The sequence below is a fragment of the Falco cherrug genome, chromosome 9 (genome assembly GCF_023634085.1).
Source record: "Falco cherrug isolate bFalChe1 chromosome 9, bFalChe1.pri, whole genome shotgun sequence".
Taxonomy (NCBI): Eukaryota; Metazoa; Chordata; class Aves; order Falconiformes; family Falconidae; genus Falco; species Falco cherrug.
In genome coordinates this window covers 47832174-47845919 of record NC_073705.1, presented here as the reverse complement: position 1 = coordinate 47845919, position 13746 = coordinate 47832174, and the positions used below count along the sequence as shown (strand labels likewise).

General features: G+C 41.6%; 1 protein-coding gene across 7 annotated transcripts in view; it reads left to right on the top strand.

Moving 5' to 3' along the window:
- Positions 1-13746, top strand: part of ZMIZ1 (zinc finger MIZ-type containing 1) — a 307669-nt gene that overhangs the window by 28256 nt on the left and 265667 nt on the right. For 2 of the 7 annotated variants that reach the window (XM_055719926.1, XM_055719927.1), the window contains exon 1: positions 5761-5865. The exons of the other annotated variants lie outside the window; for them this stretch is intronic. The gene's annotated coding sequence lies outside the window, so the exon portion shown is untranslated. Of the gene's footprint in view, positions 1-5760; positions 5866-13746 lie in introns of those variants that run through there. 7 annotated transcript variants of the gene reach the window in all.

Below are 13746 nucleotides of genomic sequence, written 5' to 3'. Positions count from 1 at the left end.
TTGTTATTCCCCACATCTTTTTAATTGCTTTCTCCTGCTAAATGTAAAGGATTTGAAAGACACAGTGAGGGCACAGCTTTTGGAGATGTGAAAATGTATGCATTTGTGATGGTTCTCTTTCACAATCCAAGCACGTGTTCCAAAGGATTATAAAATCTGAGTTGATAATGCATTTCGGCAATGTTGCCTTGTCAAAAATGCTACCAGTTTCATGGTAACGATTAATTGTTGGATTTCAAATGGTGGGGATGTCTGAACACCATATGTGGTTGCACGTGGTGAGCTCTGCTGCTGCTGGGGTGGGAGGATGTCAGCCGCTTTTGAAAAGAAGTTCCTACTCGGGAATGACTTTGACACTTACAAAGTTAAGAGAGGAGATTATGCATGGTAAGAATCAAATTTCTGGCCCCATTTAGTTGCTGTAGGAATTTTGCCACTGGCTTCAGTCCATCAGTGATTTCGCTAATAAATTTAACATCCAAAAGAAGATCCAGTCAGTGGCTCTGAGGAGTTGATGGGAGGGGTGTAAAAGATTGCTTAGTAAATGAGAAGAGGTAGCTGTTCCAGTTGCGTTTGTGTTTCGCTTTTCTGTAGCAGAGAAGAAAACTTTCTCAATATTCAGTGTGTGTTTTATTCCTTTCAAAGCCTGCGGAGTTCACATGACTGTTGGGGAACCCTATAGTTTTAACATTGTAATTGTAATAAAATGAGGATATGAAGAAATATGCCGTGACATGAAATGTTACTGCAAAAATTCCTGAAGTTTAAATTGTTCTTTTCACTCTATTATAATATCTAACAATACTATTATACAATTTGCAGTTGTACAATGGTGTTAAATAGAAATTATTTCCATTAAGGAATATCATAATAAATTGTTCATGAATATTATTACTTCTGATCAGCTATGTGTATAGTCAGATATCTCATTAGAATTCTAAAGATATAATTTTGTACCATCAATAAGCATGTGTCTTTTTACTTTTTTTTTTTTTTTAGAGTAGCCATTATTACAATGTTTTTGACACAGGAACAGCAAAAACTTAAAATTTGTATTATTCTGTTATCACAAATTTCTGGTTTCTGGTTCAGGTCATTGAATGCTATTTAATAGTGTGATTGGAAATTAGGGTCTGAATTGACACTTAATGATAAAATATATTTACTTTGTACCTTTTCAAATTGCTTCTAGTTATAAATAGCTTATCTAGAAGGCAGTAAAGCCAATCTTTCAGGCATTTTTGATGTAAGCAATCCTAACTTTACCACTGTGGTATGTATTCCAGTAGCTTCAAGATTTCTTTGTCATTCTAGGGGCCATATTAGTATGTGGGAACAGGTTGCCTTTGCCTGGAGTGTTTACTATCAAAATAAGTTGGGAAGAATATTCAATGGTTTCATTGCTTTTTTGCAGATGAATACTGCAGGTGCAAAAGCACCCTGTAGTTTATGTAGTAATGCATGGCCGAGCCAAAGGCTGACATCCCTGTTTTCCTACATCCACACCATTCATTGACTTAGCTTTAAAATTTAGAAAGAAATCATTGAACTCTAAACATTTCAGTCCCATTGATCCACATACAAAACCTGTTCTTTCTCTGCTCCAGCCCAGCACTTCTACACAGCTCTGCAACCCACAAATTGGTATGAAGTGGTAGAACTACTTGAGTGAATGTATATATCCCGCTCATCAGATAAATTAGCATCTTTTAAATGGAGCGTATGGCTGCAACTTATGATGTAATGTGCCAGTTGTTTTATGTCTCTTGATTAAAGTTTTGAAAATGCACTGAATTTTTGTAGAATAAATTGTGTTTAGAAAATCTGAATTGAAATCTATAAGCAATCTGCTCTCACTTGATGAGAATTTAGTCATTATTCCTTCAGCCATAAACTTACTGAGACTCTTTCTATATCCTCTAGGAGTGCTTTTTGGAAAAAGTTGATATATAAGATTTTATCTGTTATTCAAGGATTAAAGTAAGATTATAATCTGTCCTTAGTTGGCTATACAGCTAAATGTACTGTGTTTTGTAAGTATGTATTGTCTGAAGTGGTTGTGGCTTGTCTTTTCTATAAATATTAATGAAAACCTGTGCTTAATTCTTCTGCACTTTGTCTTTTTGAACACATTTTAGTGTGCTGTTAAATAAATGTTAGCTGCCAAAATATTATATTTTCAGTTGATTTTGTGTATTTAAATTTCCATTGAAGTGTTTTGTGTATCAAGTGGAGGCAAAGAAGTTGGCTTTTATAAATAACATGCTGCTTTATTCCAGGTTTTAATCAAGCTCAAAATTAGTCCTGTGCTTTTCAGTATTCTTGGTATTCAGGTAGAGAAGGGGTGTCAGTGGATTTGGTTCCCTATCACGGTGAAACTCTTTTCAGCAACTGTGTTATACTACGGAACAAAAACCTGCTGTTGTAAATAGTGGGGTTTTTTCTGTAGTCCACTAAGGGTGCTTTCATGTTTATGCTTAAGTTTATGCACTGCTAGGCAGATCCTCCTGAGAGTCTATACCCCAGTTCTTCATAGGACTCTCGTTTTATGTTAAATACCTCTTCCACCGCTCCTCAAATAACATCATCCTCTCAGCTCTGTTACCAACTTACAAAGAAGTCTGCCAAGGTAAATTATTTGTTTTGTCTCTGTTGTATTTCTGCGGGGGTAGTTTAGCCCATTGTAGTAAAAATTTAAATCAAGGCAGACTCTAATACCCTCAAAAGTAGTAGAGAATGTGGCTCAGTGCTGGTCATGAAACACAATATGGTTATTGTACAACCATAATGAGTTTTAGTCCACTGTCTTGCAATAAAAGTGTCTGGTGGTAGCATATCACCACGCCTTAGGCCTGGTGCTCCTGTGCTGCGTCCCAGGACGTGCTCTCCTGGTCGAGTGCTGGGAGCAGGCTGCACGTGCTGTTCATGGGATGGTAATCACTTCCAGACAAACAGCAAGAGAAAGGTTTTGGAACTTTGGGAGAGAAAAGCAGAGGTCCAGAATAATTTGCCCGTCCTGTGACAGAGTCTCTCTTCCAGGAAGGATGACAAGAAGGAGTAGATGTGAAAGCGGAATCAATTCTTTTGATAGCTAAAGTCTAGATTTTCTCCCTGGAGTTTCTCAAAAGAAAGAGCTATATAACTGTAGAAATAATGTGTTGGTTTTTTGTGGTGCGTGTTGGGGTTTTTTTTCGGTTGGTTTTTTTTTTTTTTTTTTTTTTTTTTTTTAATAGCTAAAGCTTTGGTATACATACTACAACGTATTCTGTTTACGGAGTTTAGTTTTCAGTCCAGGAATCAGGCCGATAGTGAAATGAACGTCGCTTGCACCTCATCAAGTGCTCAGTTATCTCTTTCTGTCCAGTTTATGAAAAAAAGCAAATGACATCATGTCCCTACATAGCTGAAACACATTCTTTTTCATTCCTCCTATCCCATTTGAGGGTGTTACTAAGTTTGGTCAAAAAAGGAATAGTTAAAAGTGATTGCTCATCTGTTGCCAAAAGTGAGTATGACTATGCTGGTTTTTCCTCTTCTGCTTTTGAAATACGTAGTGACAGAAATCTAAGGTGCCATAATGATCTTAAATGCCTGTCCCTGCCTGTGGAACTAATTTGCCTATCCTGCTATCACCTGCAGGGAGCAGAGGGTTTGGGAGTGGTAATGTCTCTAATTAATGCTCTAATAGAAAATTTATGGAGAGCTAAACAGCAGTTGTCTACAAACGTAATGGTGGTGGTGTCATCCCTGGTTCATTCTTGCTTTAAGAGCTGCTCATGCCACATGAACCTCTAGAACCAGGACAGGGTTAGCAACAGCTCTGCGCTGAAATTAGTGAAAATTCATGAAAATTGCACAGGTTAAAGTTACCTTCCTCAAGTTATTTGATTTCCCAATTATAATTGTGTTATGGGGGGGGGGGGAAGGCTGCTCCTTGTAGGAACGCTCTGCACCACCTCCTGTGTGCTGCAGTTCATATGCTCTCAGCTCACCCTGGGGGTCTGCGCAGTCGTGGGGATGCGGTCACGGTTGGGTTCTGCTGTCAGCATGGCAAGCGTGCCTGGAGGGATTGGATGGTACCTGAGGCAGTTCTTCCCTCTGCTTCTGAGAGCTGGCCAGGTTTTCGCTTGGAAAAGGATACGTCTTTAAATGCTGACAGCTGTTCTTTGAAAGTGAAAGATTTTGGTGTTAGCAAGGGCCTAAGCAGAGGGGATGCTGCTGCAGGGTCTGCATTATAGCAGACTTCAGGTGATGGGATGAGGGCAGAGGGGACACGCTGAAGTTAATTTCCAGCTTGCAGCAGAGGGTCTCGTGAGGCTGCGTACCCACCCTGAGTTCTTGCTCTGTGTAGTGCCCCTGCCAGATTTTTTTGTGACCAGCTGGTTTCTGCTCTCCTGCCAGGTCATTTAGACCCTGGCTGAGCACTCACAGAAGCCGAGAGGTTTTCACCGAGGACCTGTCCTTTATCCTCACCAGCTGTGGGGCCAGCACAGCCCACGCACCCAGCCCCGGGCCAAGGCTCTTAGCCTTGCCCTCCCGCGTCAGAGGAGCACAGGTGATGGCAGGTAAGGGGCAACAGACTTCACCTGGCCTTTTTGTTTCCTTTCCTGGTGGCTGTGGGTGCTGATCCTTGCAGAGTGGCAGCTATAAAATTAGATAATCAGTTAATTACTGGTAAATTAGCCTTGCGTCTTTGCAGAGAACAAATACAGTATTTATGTAAAGGTTGTTAGGACTTTTTCTCTTTTTAATTAGCAGAAATAGATGCAAAATGAATGATGATTAGACAGCTGATGAATTCAGTAGTACAATTATGCCTAAAGCTATGCCCGGTACTTGGTGATGGATGCTCTGAGCAATCAAAGAAACCTATTTATATAATTTATTTATTAACAAAAGTTAGAAATAAACCAGGCCTGTGTATGTTACAAGTATATCAACTTTGATGCCTGAGAAAACCTTTCTAAAACTCAGTAATACAAATATTTTAAAAGTACTTTGTTTAATTTGGAAAAAAAAAACCAAACAAAACCACAAACAAACCCCAGAATTGTTACTGTAGTAACTGTTAACTTTTAGGTTTCTATGAAAGGCTGTTCTTTAAAACTAGATAACAAATCCTGAGCATTCACTAGAAATGAGTAAGGATTCTCCATGACACAGGAATTGTAAAAACGAATGTGTTTTTCTTCTTCCTCCTTTCGGGTAGTCTGTAGTCTGAGCTAGAAAAGCAGAGGAAATTACAGAGCCCTGGGTGTCCGCTCTGGGAGGCTTTAAGAAAATGCAAGTCATGATGAGCAGCTGCCTTGTATGCAGCCAGTTGGGAAGGCTAAACTGATTAGTCTGTAAACACTAGGAGATGGTAAGTGTTGGTGTCAAAGGGACTGTGACAGTCATCAGTATGTGGTTTATCTCAGGCTGTCGTTTGAATGATGGCTCTCCCCCACAGAAGCAGTTTTATGGCTTTGCAGAGGTATCATCTGAGCCCAGGCTGACAGATCCAGCTCTGGTCTAAGCAGCTTCCCAGTTTGCTGTTTTGCACTACCAACTCTTGGCTTTTCGTGAACAAGCCTGTTATTTTCTTCTCACCAACCAGGCATTACAAACATAAAATTTACTAGCCCTAACAGTGGAAACTGGCACTTGCCCATTTGCAGAAGAGTATTAGGAACAGAGAGTCCCTTCGGGGGGAAAGCGTGGGGGCTGCTCACAAGAGCAGCAAGCGGGCACTTCCTCTCCCATGTTTGCCTGGTGCAGTAGCAAGGTTACAATTCGCCCTTTGTGCTCAGAGATGGGTTGCAGGAAAAGGCCGTCCTGTAAACAGATGGACTTCTAACCTACCGCAGAGCTGGGCAGGAGTATGAGGTGATCGTTTCTGTTCTAGCTCAGTGATGCTCTTGGGAGGAGATGCAGTGTGGTCGGTGAGCATGGGCAGTGGGTGGTGGGTACGGTCATCTCCGTACTGGGTTGATGGCAGGTGTTCTTCAGCGAGGCAGCTGAGGGTATGAGCAGCTGTGCGTGCAGGGGCTATAGCTTGTCTTTGATACAAGTTCAGTAGCTGCGCTGCTTAGGTGAAGTAGTATATAAAATCCACACTTGATCTGTTTGCTCAGTGCTGCAGAGAGGAAAGAAGTCCCTACTCCACTACATGTGGACTTCTTTTCTATTTTAAGTTTTGGGCTTTTTAGCGCCTGTTGATGTAGTCATAGAAACTTATGCTAAAATATAGTCTGCGTCAGTGGGAAGCAAAAGAGATTTACTTGCATGTGTAGGGTAGGGGACTTCCTGCAGTCTCATACTTCCCAGTAAGGGCTGCCTTTTTTCCACAGCAGATACCCTCTATTCTGGGTGATGAGTGAGCCTTTCTTGCTGAAGCTTTTCTGGCAGCCCCTGAGGCACCATCATCTGGATGTTAGATTGTTATTTTGGTAAGGGTCAGAGGGAGCAATTTGAGGCTCTGCAAGCCAGTCGCAGCAGAGCTCCTCCATGCAGCCCCCTAAGCTGCAGATGAGTTGGGATGGGGCTTGGGTGGGTGGAAGACCAGTTTGAGATGCTGCCTGCTGGGAGATCCAGAATAGAAGGATAAACAGTAAATGGAGATAAGTTAGAGAAGGTGAAAAGATAACTGTTAATTCCTTTAGAGCATAGAAAATTTTTAAACCAAGCACAAGTGATATTGAAAAGAGTATGGAGGTTCAGGGGATATACAGATGTTATCTAAAGAGGTTATTCCTGCTTTTGGAAGTTCTGTAGTTCAAAGAAAGAAACAATTATAAGTGTTCTTTGTTTTTTGCATCAGAACAAGAAGTTCTAGGGAACTTGGCTTGAGCTTTGAAGTGAAGGCTAGAGACTGGAATTTGGATGATTAAGCAAAGAACTGATAGAGGAAGAAAGTGAGTTTGGAGAAAGTGATGAGATATGTAAAGTACTCTGTCTTTTTTTTCTTTTTATGTCTTAAATACAGGCATGGTATCTCTTCTGACTTTTTTTTTGCTCATATGAGAAAAAATATTGCCATATTTAAAACTGTTACATAAATGTGCAATACCTTTCACAATTGGTCCTCTCTCTTTTACTTGTATTTAAAACAGTGATTTTTGCTGCTGTCCTTTGAATTGTATAAGAGCATCATCTCTCCCTTCCTTCCAATTCTCTTGAGAGTAAACCATCCCTAGCATATCCTGGTGAGGCATTTCAAAATGCTTATATTCCTGGTATGAGCTTTTTCTTTAATGAGGGCCTGTAATGGTACCTCCATACTTGCTCAATGGAAAAGCATATTTTAAGAACAGGCTTTGATTTAAAAGTTGTTGGCAGCTGTCTTGAAATAGGTGTATTTATCTCTGCTTTCCTAGCTGAAGATTTGTATGAAAGGCGACAAGTAAGAAACCAGTTTTTCCTGTTCTGGATGCGGTGGGCAGTGCTAGTTGATCTGCAAGCTGGAGAGGTAGTGACATTGACTACTAGTTTGCAAGGATAAGAGACTATTGATTTTCTGGCAAATACATTATGGTGTAAGCCAAACATTCATAAAAGCTGGGGGGAGAGCATAATAATATTCAGCAGTGGTAATAAAAAATGCAATTGATTTACCGTGCTGCCATAAAACAGCACTCCTCCCCTCCCTGCTCTCCACCTGCCCCCCTTGCCCCATAGCAGGCTCTTCCCTGCTGCTGCCCCTTTGTCCAGGCACCCACCAGGGAGCCAAGGGCACCACTGGCTCTAATTGCCTGGAATTTGGCCGCCCGGAGGGGGATGCCACTTGCCTTGGCCTGCCTCAACATTTATAACTTGCAGCTGTGCTGTCCAGGCCTGAACTCAGTGCGGTAAACCCATCTGGCTGGGGAAAGCCAATTTCCTCTCCCCGTTCCTGAACGCCCCCTCCCAGCCCATCCTACCCCGTCCCCTCGCCCCCAGCCCACGTGCACCTTCTGCACCCTCCATTGCTTTGGGGAGGTCAGCAAGAAAATGCATCTTCTGCTGGGGCTGAGGCTTCCTTCCATCTGGCTGTTGTGCAACTGGAAAAAATGAAATCGGGATTTTTTATAATTATTTCTTTTGTTTTATTTCCTGCATGAAAATGGAAAAATTGCTAGTGGTTGCTTGGTTTATCACATTTATTTTTAAATTCAATTCCATGATGGCTTCATAAGGAACAAGGCAAATATGGCAGCATTGTGCCGGTGGGATGCTGTTTCGGTTTGCTGTTTGTATACCAGCTATGGGACTTTTGTCCTCCACTTCCAGAAGGTTAAGATCAATGTTGTATGATTTTGTGGCTGTTGGATGCATCTTTTCAGGTCTTTTAAATATTTAAGTGCTAGGCCCAATGGGAGGGAAGGGACTTCCCCCCCACCCCCCACCCACCCCAGCCTGTCAATGAAAACACAGAAGTAAATAGGTCGGGATATGGCATCGTAAGATCAGAGGGTCAAAGTTTGAAACATTTGTTCTTGAGACTTGGAGGCCATAAATTGTTGTTCCCCCCCCCCCCCCTTTTTTTTTTTTTAATTCTTTAAAATAATCTAGCATCCTTGGTTCTCCAGGTACTCCCTTCCACCTTGCCTTTTGATGGCACAGACTTTTTTTAAGTCTAAGCAATGATGCCAACATACTTTACATATTTTTTTTCTTCCCCTTTTCATAGTCAAGCCAGCCTTTTGTTGTCTGTCCTGTAGTAGTCACCCATCTGCTTCATCTCATGTGGCATTTCTGTCAGTTCTGGTTTGTCAGCCTGGCCTGCAGATTAGAGGTGGGGAAACCAGGACCATTCTGGCATAAATAGTCCCTTCTGTCACAGCCATCCGAAAACTTGAGGCCCTCTTGCTAGATCATGATGGTGCACTGTTGCGATATAATTGTGTAGTAATGCCTCTTAAGTTTTTTTTTGGCGCAGTCTTAGATTTTATGCAGACTCCCCTGTTGTGTTGTTGCTCTAGCTAGCTGCATCATTGTTTTGCAATCTCAGTTACAGTTCTTGCTTTCTCTTCTCTCTCAATTGGAAATTATGCAGCTTTTCAACTAGATCTCATTTGGTTTGATTTAAGAGTGCTAGAAGAGATTGTTAAGTTTGGAATTTGGGGGCTTTTTTTTTTTTTAAATACATAACATGATCTAAAAATGGCCAAAGTGTGTGTGCACTAGCAAAAATACTGTATGGCTTCCCTCAGCTCTGTTAAAATCTGTGCAGTGTTGCTGTTTGCAGGTAATGAATGTTGTGGTATTATTCCTTATATTAAGTAAATTACTGCTGAACTTTTAATCTGATGAAATACAAAACTATAGAGAATTTAATGGTGACCTTTGTATATGAAATTAAGTGTAATTATTAGATTTGTAGAAGAGCTTTTGAATTAGCTACCATGTACTAACTCATCCTCTCACTTCCCAAAGACTGCTGAGTTGATGTTATTTCCAGTAAGCTTGCTGTAAGTGGGAAGAGAGCGTTTACAAGAGGTTTTTGCCGCATCATTAACATATATTAGTATTTGAGAGTGTTGTCTAAAATAAATTCACATAATATGCATGCACTCACGTGCATAGACTCAGAGTATCAGTAAAAAAAAGTTTCAGAGCTAATTCATAACAAGTAAAGATCTTAATGGCAGGTCAGAGTACAGTTTTGGAGGTGGCTGTTGGCGTGAGATGATTCTAAGGCTGAGCTGGGGAGAGAGACAGCAAAAGCTTTGTATGCGCAGCTAAAAATACTGACCTCTCCCTGTTACAGTGACTTGCAGCTTCAAAAATGACAGATTACTTTTTGTTTTTCTCCTATAAAATCTAGCAAGTGAGTTTTCCTTAGTTTATGAAAAATTCTTAGCTCTGCAACACATTAAATGGAGATACAGATTGCACAAGAGAGATCTGTGTCTTCTGAAGGAGCAGGTTTTGTTCTTTGTCACTACTTGTAACCCATAACTTAAGTTTTTCATAAAAATCTTTTGTGTGTGTGTGTGTGAGCAATTTGCTGTACAAGATCCATTTGCCCTCAGCTTGCTTGCCAACAGTGTCTGGCAAGTGACTCAAAGCAAACAAGTAGTATATTTCTAAGTGCTGCGCAGCTGAAAGGTAAAGCCTTTTTCCTCTTAGGGAAAAATTACAAAAGCACTTGGTTTGCACATTTATGTATGTTCTGGTTATCCACCTAAATGGTGTCTGTTGCTGCTGTGGCTGCTGCGTTACAGCAGTAGCACTGAGCTCTTGGATTACAAGGGAGAGGGAAGCATTTGCTCCATCCCAGGATGCCCTGCCAAGCCTGGACATGTTTCAGGGCAGAGTCCCACTGTCTCTGTCAGGACCTTGTTCAGGAGCATCTTTGGTCTAGACTTCCATTTCTGCCACACTTCTAGAAAGCTTATCTTGGAAAGGCAGCAGTATCTCGGTGAAGGCTGGTCCTCACCTTTCTGCTTGTGCACGTGGTGTTGGTTGCAAGCTGCTGTCTGCCAAGAACTTTGACTTCATCAAGTGCTGTCTGCAGTGATGAGAGGTGGTCGTGTGAACTGCGCCATGGGCAAGGTAAAGAGGGAATGGATGAGCACTCATTGCTACAGAGTCTGGGCACTACAGAAGCCTGAGCAGTTCCTCTGAGGTCCTCTGGAAATCAGTGGGGCTGAGGTGGCTTGGCACGTTGGTGGAGATGCTCGTCGTTTTGAGCTGAACTGAGGAAGAGGACAGCAGCAGTGCTCAGACTCAGTAAGAGCAGAGGGCTTGTGTGATGTGCTTTATATTCTGGGTTCTTCCCAGTTCGATGGATGAGACCTTTATTCATTTTAACTTTGTATTTCTGTAATCTTTTCTATTTAGGGATTTGCAGTAGTGGCTGTTGCTGCATTGCTGCAGGTCTACCTACACCAGAGCCTCCTGTAGAAGTTGTGCTGCTATTCCTGTACTCATTTCAGGCAGGATGGCTTTTAGAGAATAAAAAAATGTGCATAAGAATCTTCTCTCAAGTTATAAATTTCCTAACATGCCCAGGTTTCTTTGCTTTTGTCACACGGCCTCCTCATGTATAATGGGGGTTGCAGATAGTTCCAGGTTGTCAAGTGCACAGGTAGACATTTATGGCAGAAGGTTTTCAAGATCGCCTGTCACTTTCTGCTGGTATAGAGGAAAGAGGATAGAAAGCCAGTGTCTGTTAAGGCTTGTACCAGTAGTAAGTCTGGGGCACCTTGGCTTCTGTTAGTCATTTGGCTTTGCTGATCTGATCTGGAAAATAGAATATCCAGTGGAATTTGGAACTGAATTTCCATTTCCACTGAAACAGTTACCTTGAGTAAGGTCACCTCAAGGGAGGTGGCAGTTGTAGGACCTAACCCGTCGTGTCCTCCTGTTCATTTGCTTCAGGAAGCAATTGTAGAATTCTTACCTCTTTTTAATCAATTTCATTTGGAATGGATTTGAGTACCAAGTGGTTTGTGTTGGTTGCTTGAATTCAGAAACAGAAACTACAATAGGATTGTCTTGAACATTTGATGTGTGGGAAAGCAGTGCTTCCTTCTGATTTTTAGGGTGTCTTTGCAGATACAGCTGAGCTGGTTTGGTGTGAACAAATCCAGCTTTACAGATAAAATGTACAGAGACAGCTGTCTTGGTGCTCTAAGGCTCAAGCCAGTGAGCAGTTAGTATCGCTGTACACCACAGCTATCCTGTTTTCAGATCAAAGCTAGTGGCTTTACTGCAGTTACCTGCCAGCCAGTGTGGCACATCCTTGGAAGGGGGAGAAGAGGATGGACCTTTGCTGTGGACAGTCGGGTGGTACAGGCATTAGAGGGTTGGGGAATTTTTTTCCTGCCGTGTCAATGGCTTACATTCAGTAATCCTAAAAGTGTATTTGAATATGCAGTTTCTCACTTATCATTGGCTCTGTTTTCCCACAATATCCCTTTTCCAAACATACGTATGTAAAGTCACGGTTTTCTTCACTTTCAAACAGCCTAAGAATAATTAATTTGATAGCTCTCATCCAAAGAAAAATAGAAAGCTTGCAAGAACTTTACCAAAACCCATCTGTTGGTATATTTCTGGGCATTCATCTTTTTATAAGCAGACTTAAAAAAAAAAATGCTTTCTCTTTCTATATTTATTAAATTACAAGCTTTTTGAAATACCGTTTCATATTCATGTGTTTGCACGGTGCGTAGCACAATGGACTTGCAGTCTTCCCTGGGCCTGTAGTTTTTACTGCACACAATTTCATTTTTTTCCTTGCAAGCTCTAGTTATGTCCTTTTGCCCCAAAATCCAGCATCCCCTTTAGACTGCGTACTGTCCTCAGGGTACAGAGTAAGGCTAGCATAGAAAAGACTTTCAGAAACATGTGCCGCCTTCATGCCCGCCCTCCGTGGTGAAAGCGTAGTCTCTTCAACCTGGGTCGATACTGCATGTGAGCTGCGTCCTCTTGAGTATAAATACACTGTGTTAAAAAAGGAAAAGTACTGAGTGCAGCTTGTTTTCTGGTGTGTTGATGCTCTTCTCTGAACTGACGGGGCGATTCCTTTCTCCTGAGCTCATCGCTTCTGGGTAAGCCCAAGGACACTGTACCTCCTCCTGCCCTTTGCCAGTTAGAGAAGTCTGGCCTTGGCACAGCAAGGTGACCACATGGGAGGATGTGCTGTGCCAGGAGAGAGCTTCTGGTGAGGTTTGTCATGTCACTTGCTGTACATCTTGTCTGATCTACCATCTACTTTGAGAGATTTGGGCCCTGCTCCCTCGCACCTCTAAAAGAGCTCTGTAATAATCTCTGCATTTTGATGTAACAGCGGAACAGGTCCTAGTCTAAGGAGGTGGGAAGGAAGATGACCTTGAATGCCATAGAAAACCTGTGGGATATGCACATCCCACATAATGTCAGATAATTTTTGGATGTGACAATTTGCATGAAATATTTTAACCCTGGAAGTTGCGTGCAACCTTCTGCAAAGAAGCAACGTGTAACTTGACAATTGATCACTAGTGCCGTTGTTGCAATAATGTCATGCATGTTTTTTCCCTAGTGCCTGCTAAAGTAAATGTGATGGGGCTCTCTTCCAGCTATTCCTCTTTACGGTATTTTATTTGAGGTTGCCTTTTGTCGCAGCTAGCATTGGTTAGCAGCTGTCATCAGCTTTGTAAGCTGCCCATCTCCTTTCTGCTCCAGGAGAACCCATGTGTGAGATGACGCTGGTATTCATGTGCTTAGGCAAGACAGAGTGTTCTGGTTTGTTTTGCTTTTTATTCTGCTTTAAAAATAAATACATGTTTTGAAGAAAAAATATCTAGAACTCATGGTGTTTTGGACAAGGAAAGTAAAACTGGCATGATTTACAAGCCATGTTATCTACCAAATTTTCAACAAACACGAGGTAATTAATCTCTATGTATGTATTTTTTATTGCAGTTCAGCAGCCAAAACAGGATGAAACACCATTTGCTTGTTTTCTTCCTTACTGACATAAACCCCAAAACAAACTCCATTTGATAAGATAACACATCTCAGACACTTAACATTGTTTAAAGATTTTTCTTTTTCATGGCATAGAAAAGTAAAAATATTGATTCCTAAAATACGGATCCACAAAACTGGGGAATGTGTGTGTAGACAATCCCTTGTGAATGCAGCAGTCCTGCAGAAAGCCTGCAAGCCTTATTTCCCGTGTCACAGAAGAGCTCCTTCCTTACCCTGCAAGCTCCAGGACAGTCTGCAGAGCATCTCCCTTGATTGCTACACTTGGGGCTTGTGTTTGGGGCACTTTGGGAAGTAAATCACTTG